The following is an 8,327-nucleotide window of genomic DNA, read 5'->3' on the forward strand; positions in this document are numbered from 1 at the left end:
GGCATCCCGAGATCTCTCTACATAAGAAAAGACCCTACACAGGAAAAGATAATAATCAATCTGTCCATAAATTATATCTATAGGTTCTTCCTTTAGTGTAAGGGGGAAAAGGGGGCCCTACATGGATACAAATATTGTTGTAGTCTAAAGATTGTTGGCTTGATACTGTGTCTGTTATAATGAAAATAAGGAGTACATCAAAAGCACTGTCAGATTAAGGAATTTGCACAACTTGTTCCAATTCTTCAAATAATGGAGCAAGTTCCTTTCCTAGACTGACAAGGAGTCCAGTACTGGCATTGCTGCTGGCTTTGAAACTCACCATCCAAGGTAAACAATCGAAATGAACAACGTGGTAGGTGTTATAGGAACAGATGACACTTTTGTTTTTTTGGAAGTCCAAATTTGCTCCCCTGGTCTGTTGCAAAGGCAAAGGAGGATAAGCAATCAAATCCCAAGGCGTGCTCTGGAGCATTAGCATTGGCCACTTTAATAATAGGCACTCGGGGCGCCTGGGTGGCTCAGTCGGTTAAGCGACTGCCTTCGGCTCAGGTCATGATCCTGGAGTCCCTGGATCGAGTCCCACGTCGGGCTCTCTGCTCGGCGGGGAGTCTGCTTCTCCCTCTGCCCCTCCCCCCCTCATGTGCTCTCTCTCATTCTCTCTCAAATAAATAAATAAAATCTTTAAAAAATAATAATAAAAAAAATAATAGGCACTCCACCTCTATCTGACACAACAATATCATGGAGCCCTTCAACACTTGGTAATATTTTATACAGAAGTTGATTTAGGTCATCTGCCATGAGGAACCCCTTTCTCCCACAGGATCAATCTCCATGCCTGGTTTTCTGGGCTGCCATGTTCTCTCACCTGTCAATTCAGGGACAGCTTCAAGGACAGTCTCCTCTGAAAGCCATCCTCGCATGATTTGTATTTCCTCTGTGCTCCAGGAAGCCCTTCCTCTGAGACACGAGTGACGTGCTCTTTTTCTAATACCATCTCTGTGCTCTGAACTTCTGGCTAATTAACTCAAAACTGGTGGGTTTATTTATACCTTAGATGAGTAAATTCAATATCCTATAGCAAATATATTATATGGGCTAATTGATCAAAAACACACTTGAGGGGGCGCCTGGGTGGCTCAGTCGGTTAAGCGACTGCCTTCGGCTCAGGTCATGATCCTGGAGTCCCGGGATCGAGTCCCGCATCGGGCTCCCCGCTCAGCGGGGAGTCTGCTTCTCCCTCTGACCCTCCCCCCTCTCATGCTCTCTCTATCTCATTCTCTCTGTCAAATAAATAAATAAATAAAATCTTTAAAAAAACACACACACACACTTACGCAGTGTTTGCAATAATAAAATTTATTTCAAACTCTGTTGTTAGACTAGATAGTCTTGTCCACTGAGCCTCAGCCCAGCCCCTTCCTATATTCTTGGAATGCAAGCCGGAGCATGGAAACTACAGTTCCCAGAATCTCTCACCAGCAGGATTTAGTTTGAATGTGTGATCTTCAGATAGCAGAGAAAAAGAAAAGCGTTACTTCCCTCTGGCAGCCGCAGGCGCCTGCACTGACGAAGGAACTCATAAGATTTGTATCAGCCAGGTGCCCCCTGAAGGCAGCTAACATCATCAGTGGGATCATACTTCCTCTGATCATACATTCCTCCTCAAGGCCTTCCAATAGTTCTCTTAGCACTCTTTCTGTTTGAAATGCATGAAGTGATTTCCGTTTTCCTGAAGAAAAAAATTCTGATATAGTGGTTATAATAAAACCTAAATATTCAATAGCTGAGATATGGAAAAAAAAAAAAAACAAAACAGCGTATTGGTTGAATTTGAAGAGTTGAAACTCCTCCTTACCACCTCACCTCCATCATCCTTCTCTATTTTTCCCTACATCACAAATCACTGTCTGACACCCTATATATTTAATTTGTTAATCTTTTTTTTCTTTTTCTCTCTCTCTTTGGGTTGGGGGAGGGGCAGAAGGAGAGGGAGAGAGTATGTTAAGCAGGCTCCACACCCAGCACAGAGCCGGCTCCATCCCACATCCCTGAATCATGACCTGAGCTGAAATCATGAGTTAGGTGCTTAACCAACTGAGCCAACCAGGCGCCCTTGTTAATCTTTTTAACTGCCAATCATAGTAAAAGTGCCATGACAACAAGGATCCTTGTTTATCATACTGCCAAGTCCCCAGTTTCTAGAGCAGTGCCTTTTGTATGATTGTTACTCAATAAAAATATTTTAATGAATGAATGAACCTGAGAAAATATTTTTTCGTTTTTCCTGAATGTCAGTAAGCAGAAAAAAAGGTCAGGCTCTAATTACGGTAAGAAGAAACGGAGCATGCATATTTAATTTTAAATAAGTCTTTGTTCTATTTGACTAGTCCTCCAGCTGTGTTCTTCCTTCATTGTCCTACTGTGGTCACCATAAGTCTTAACTAACTTGAAAAGGGTAAAAATCAGCCCAGCACTGAATAGTATTCTCTCCCATGATTTATCATTAAATTCCATTGTGATCTATAGTTGCTTGTAATTTTAATCAAGAAGAATTCAATTTGGGGGTTGATGATTTTGATATTTCAGCTGAATATTCTAAATACATAAGCAGTTCCTTCAAATGAATTAGGAAAAAAGCATTAATACCTTAACCAAAGGCAAAGGGCATAAACTGACATTTCAAAAAATAAGGGATAGTGGTAGTAATAATGACCAAATAAGTACATAAGATATTTAAAATCATTTATGAAACTAATATAATCTGAGATTCGCTTTCCATGAAAATGTTTTGTTTTTTTTTAAAGATTTTATTTTATTTATTTGACAGAGAGACACAGCGAGAGAGGGAACACAAGCAGGGGAAGTCAGAGAGGGAGAAGCAGGCTTCCGGCGGAGCGGAGAGCCCGATGCGGGGCTCGATCCAGGAACCTGGGATCATGACCTGAGCCGAAGGCAGACACTTAACGACTGAGCCACCCAGGCGCCCTAAATCTATTTAAATTAATAGCAAGCAGGTGGAATATCCTTTATATAAAATTCACATTATAAATTGATTAAAACTTATGAAATGATCTGGCAAGTGACATTAATAAGCATAAAATGACTCATTTTCTAGGACCCAAATTCCTGGGAATGAATAGAGAAAAATATAAGGCCTGTGAACAAACGATTTTTATTTACAAAGTCATTCATCCATTTTTAATTGTGTTGCAAATAACTTCAGTTTGTTTATGTCTTGTCTCTTTACTCTATAGTGTCTCTGATGAAAGGAAGTTCTTAAATTAAAATAAAGCTTAGCTATCAATTCCTTTGTTCACATTTGCCTTAAACATATTACATGTTTACTATTTTTCTTTTGCTCACTCTTCTGTCTTGCTTTCAGATCATCTGACTGGAAATACTGTGTTTTCCAAAATGTTTTCTATTAAAAATGGAGTATACCCGGGGTGCCTCGGTGACTCAGTTGGTTATACTCTAGAGCTCAGGTCAGGTCTTGATATGAGGGTTGTAAGTTCAAGCATCCTGTGGGGCTCCACGCCCAAACAAACAAATTAATAAATATATTTTAAAAATGGAATACACCTTTAGAAATTCTTTGATCGATAAGATGACGGCTGTAAAATCTTCCTCTTCTCACCCTATTGCCAGTTCTCGCAAGATGATTTTGTTGAATATACAATTCTAAATTGGCAGCTCTTTTTCTCTCAGCACTTTCTAGCACCTTGAAGGTAATAACCTATTTTATGCTACCCTCAATTGTTTCTGTGAAGAAACTAGCAAAATTGGCAGTCAACCTAATTGTCATTCCATTGTGGATGATCCAGATGTTTTTCTGGTCACTTTGAAGATCTCTTTATCTTTGGTTTAGTTGTTTTATCAAATGCTTTATGAACAGATTTTTTAAAATTGTATTTATCCTTTTTGAATTGTTAGACTAAGAAGAAGATGGGTGACTGAATTAAATTCTGGAAAACCTTAGCAGTTGTCCCTTTTAATATCACCTTCTACTAACTCTCTGCTCCTTCTTGGTAGTATCCTTCATAAATCTTCACTATCTCATATTTTCATCCAACTCATTTCCAAAAATGTGGTTCTTTCTTTAGATCTATTTTTTTAGTTTATTAATATTCTCTTCACTTTTATCTAATCTGCTATTCAACTCTTCCAACAGAAGGGTTATTTTCAATCATTATATTTGTATTTCTGGAAGTTCCTTTTGGTTCTAGTTTCAAACGGGTCAAGTTTCATATTCTGGTTCCTTTCTTACACAATGACTATATTTTAATGTACAAAATATATTAAACAGGGGAACCTGGGTGGCTCCGTCGATTAAGCGTCTGTCTTTGGCTTGGGTCCTGATCTTGGGGTCCTGGGATCGAGTCCCGCATTGGGCTCCCTGCTCAGCGGGGAGTCTGCTTCTCCCTCTCCCTCTCCCTCTCCCTCTCCCTCTGCCTGTCCCCCTCCTTGTGCTCTCTCCCTTTCTGAAATAAATAAATAAAATCTAAATATATATATATATATTAAACATACTTATTTTATATTCTTCTTTGAATAATTTCTACTTTTGAAGTCTTTTTGTAGTCTGACTTCTCATTTATTGAGTTCTATCACTTATGGTTGCATTTTCCCTCATGTATTTGGTGACTTCCTTATTATAGGCTCATTTTTCCTGGGACTTTACCTGTAGAAATTATTTGAAGATTTTCTTCAAAGTGGATTCCCCCCACTGAGGATTTGAGCTTGCTTCTGCCAGGTTCCTGCAGCCTTCCCAATGCACTACCATTTTATTTTTTTATTTTTTTATTAACATACAATGTATTATTTTTTTTAGGGGTACAGGTCTGTGATTCATCAGTCTTACACAATTCACAGCACTCACCATAGTACATACCCTCCCCAATGTCCATCACCCAGCCACCCCATCCCTCCCACCCCACTCCACTCCAGCAACCCTCAGTTTGTTTCTTGGGATTAAGAGTCTCTTATGGTTTGTCTCCCTCTCTGGTTTTGTCTTTTTTCATTTTTCCCTCCCTTTGCCTATGATCCTCTGTCTTGTTTCTCAAATTCCTCCTATCAGTGAGATCATATGATAATTGTCTTTCTCTGATTGACTTATTTTGCTTAGCATAATACTCTCTAGTTCTGTCCACGTCATTGCAAATGGCAAGATTTCATTTTTTGATGGCTGCATAATATTCCATTGTGTATATATTTATATATATATATATATATATATACACACCACTTCTTCTTTATCCATTCATCTGTTGATGGACATCTAGGCTCTTTCCATAGTTTGGCTATTGTGGACACTGCTGCTATAAACATTGGGCTGCACTTGCCCCTTTGGATCCCTACATTTGTATCTTTGGGGTAAATACTCAGTATGCACCATCACTTTAAACTAAAGGTTCTGCCTGCAGATGTTCAAACCACCAAATCTGTATTCATTTCCAATCCCAAACTGTGGAAGTTCAGGCTTGGGAACAGGAATCCTTAGGAGAGATCTGTTTTCTACCCCCTGCTCCATTCTGAGTCAATATCTAATGAGAGAAAGAGTTCCCTGTGAAAACACCACCTCCAAGATTCCTATTACATGTGTTACCACTTCCTACTTGTGTTTGGTTTTGGCTTCTCGGTGCCCTGCACATGTTGCTCCATAACCCAGGTTCTGACCTACCATGAATAGGCTCATGACCTCAAAACAATTGCCAACTACTGTGCTTGCCTACCAGGGAAATCTTTCTTTCTCACTGCATCTGGTTTCAGCTTGTTACCCTTTCTGGACATCCAGCCTGGTTAAGCGCGAAAATCATGTTTAATTTTTTCTCTAGCATCGTCCAGTGTTCTGTTATGGGAAGGGTTTCTAGGCACATCTGCTATGGTGTTGGAAGGGGAAGGCCTCTTCTTATTACTTGCATTACTTTTATAATCTGACCAAAATAGAATACTTTAAAAAGTAAGAAGAAAGGGATTTGGTAAGACATCATTTCCCTTAGGTAATATTGCCAACTATTTAAAGAAATTATTTTATAAATATAAAAGCACAGCCATAACTGTCATTTTCATCAAATGAGATTTTAACTAGTCTGCCTGTGCATAATTTGCCTATTTTTTTTTTTAATGCCAAAACAGAGTTCTCTTTACTTTGAATCTGGAATCAGTTTCTTTTTTTTTAATCCATGGCACAGGACGTACCTTTTGGCCCTGTCTGGTGGGACTATCTTTTAAGAACATCTCGGGCTCTCTGGCTGCTTTTTCTAGTTGTGAGATCTATGTGCTTCACTTTTCCCAGAAGGAGAAGGATACATGAAACACTCCTATAAGCAAAGCTCGAAGAAAACATCTTGGCTTCGGAAGTAAATCGAAAACCAAAAGCAAAATTGATACCCATTCATTAGATGTTTCTGACACACACACTCATAGCTCATTAGCATAACAAATCCCCAGTTGGTGAGTGTCCTGTGTTAGACTTAGGAAAACTACCAGGCCATGCTCTCACTGGGCTGCTTAGTGAGAGGCGTATTATTTTTCTCACATCATATTTTGCAGGTTTAAGTTATAAAAGAGTAACAGAGGAAGCAAGACAAGGTTTTATGTGTTACGATATTTAAAAGGAGAGAGGGAGCTTTACTGACTTTTCATTTCATTTGCCATTATTTGAAAAATTACAAACATGGATGTGTCTTGGTGGTTCAGTCGTTAAGCGTCTGCCTTCGGCTCAGGTCATGATCCGGGATCCTGGGATCGAGTCCTACATCAGCCTGCTTCTCCCTCTTCCTCTGCCTGTTGTTCCCCCTACTTGTGCTCACTCTTTCTTTGTCAAATAAATAAATTTTAAAAAATAAAAGAAAAATTACAAACATGGCTTTTCATACAGAGAGCTCTCTTTTCTATAGGTCAGTAGGTAATGCTGCCTTGGAATATTTCTTTTAAGATTTAAGGGCGGCTAGATGTTCACATATTTATATTTGCATATAAAAATTCTCATTTTGATTAAATGTTTTCCTTTACAAATTATATTCTATTAAGACGGTGGATATTTTTAAACTCTATTTTAACTCAGCTCTACAGGAACCCACTGAAATAGTATTGTCATCCTGTCGAGGAAGATTCTTGGGAGTTTCAACCACAGGAGCTCTGGGGTCGTTTCTGCGTCCAATGCCTAGACATAAAAAGTGTTAAAGAATTTCCAATTCTTTGTATAAGGCATTCGTTTAATCAATGATTACTTTTTAACATGCCCTGCCGTGAAAGGAAGTAGGAACAACTCAACCTTTATGACATTTGAAGAACTGGTAGAAAATTACCTGAGTGTATTTTCCTTAATAGTTTCTTCTGTAAGGTGCTTTGTTGAATATAATTCCAATGCTTTGCCTACATCTTCAGTAATCTGCCTAGCTTTGTCCTTCCCTTCCTTCCTTCCTTTTCTTTGTGTCTTTCTTTTACTTTCTATAAATACATAATCAAATGGAAACATACTACCCCTATTTAGTTAACCATTCTATTAAAAACTAAAGCTATTGAAACTCATGTTCTCTGCTCCTTACTTGGCAGCTTAAACTCATGTCAAGCAAAGAATTTAAGAGAATATATAAACAGTTTGAAGTGCAAGTGTTGAAAACCCAAACCTATTACATAACTGTGTCAGGAATAGGTACCCCTCCAAGGAATTCTCAATAAGAGAATTTTACTACCTTGAAATATCTGTTTCTCATACTCAACCATCAGAATGATCTACAGGTGCTTGTCAAAATGCAGGTTCCTGGGATGTACCAGTACCCAAAGAGTTTTATTTAATATGTTAGCACTAGGGTTCTTTACTTTACAAAATTAAGAAGCTCTTTGCAGGATAACCAGAGTGATTCATACCTCAGGATTACGAGCCAGATGGCCTGAGTTTGAGTCTTGTTTTTGCCACTTGCTAGCTGTATGCTTTTGGGAAAGTTACTTAATCTTCCTATACCTCAATTTTTTTCATGTGTTAAGGAAATATAATAATAGTGCTTACTTCAAAGGATTACTGGAAGAAACGAATGACCTAATGCACATAGTACTTAGAATTGTTTGGCACATATTTAACTTTAACATCCTACCATCCCAACTATTATGATTTTTCTTGACCATTAAAATATTAGAATTCCAGAAAAGAAGTCATTCATCCTTCTTTTAATGCCTTTGATTGTGGATGTTTTTTGAAATCAACTTCACTGAGATAAACTTACATACAATAAAATACACTCATTTTAAGTGTGTAGTTCAATGAGTTTTAATACATGTATATACCCTCATAACCACTACCACAATCATGAAATAGAACA

At 38.2% G+C, this 8,327-nt stretch overlaps 1 pseudogene; it reads right to left on the minus strand.

The window, feature by feature from the left end:
- Positions 1 to 214: 214 nt before the first annotated feature.
- Positions 215 to 804, minus strand: LOC123848829 (ragulator complex protein LAMTOR3-like; annotated as a pseudogene).
- Positions 805 to 8,327: the final 7,523 nt, after the last annotated feature.

The sequence above is a fragment of the Mirounga angustirostris genome, unplaced genomic scaffold (assembly GCF_029215605.1).
Source record: "Mirounga angustirostris isolate CCGP_5_RB_7025 unplaced genomic scaffold, mMirAng1.0.hap1 SCAF_2, whole genome shotgun sequence".
In the NCBI taxonomy this organism is placed as follows: Eukaryota; Metazoa; Chordata; class Mammalia; order Carnivora; family Phocidae; genus Mirounga; species Mirounga angustirostris.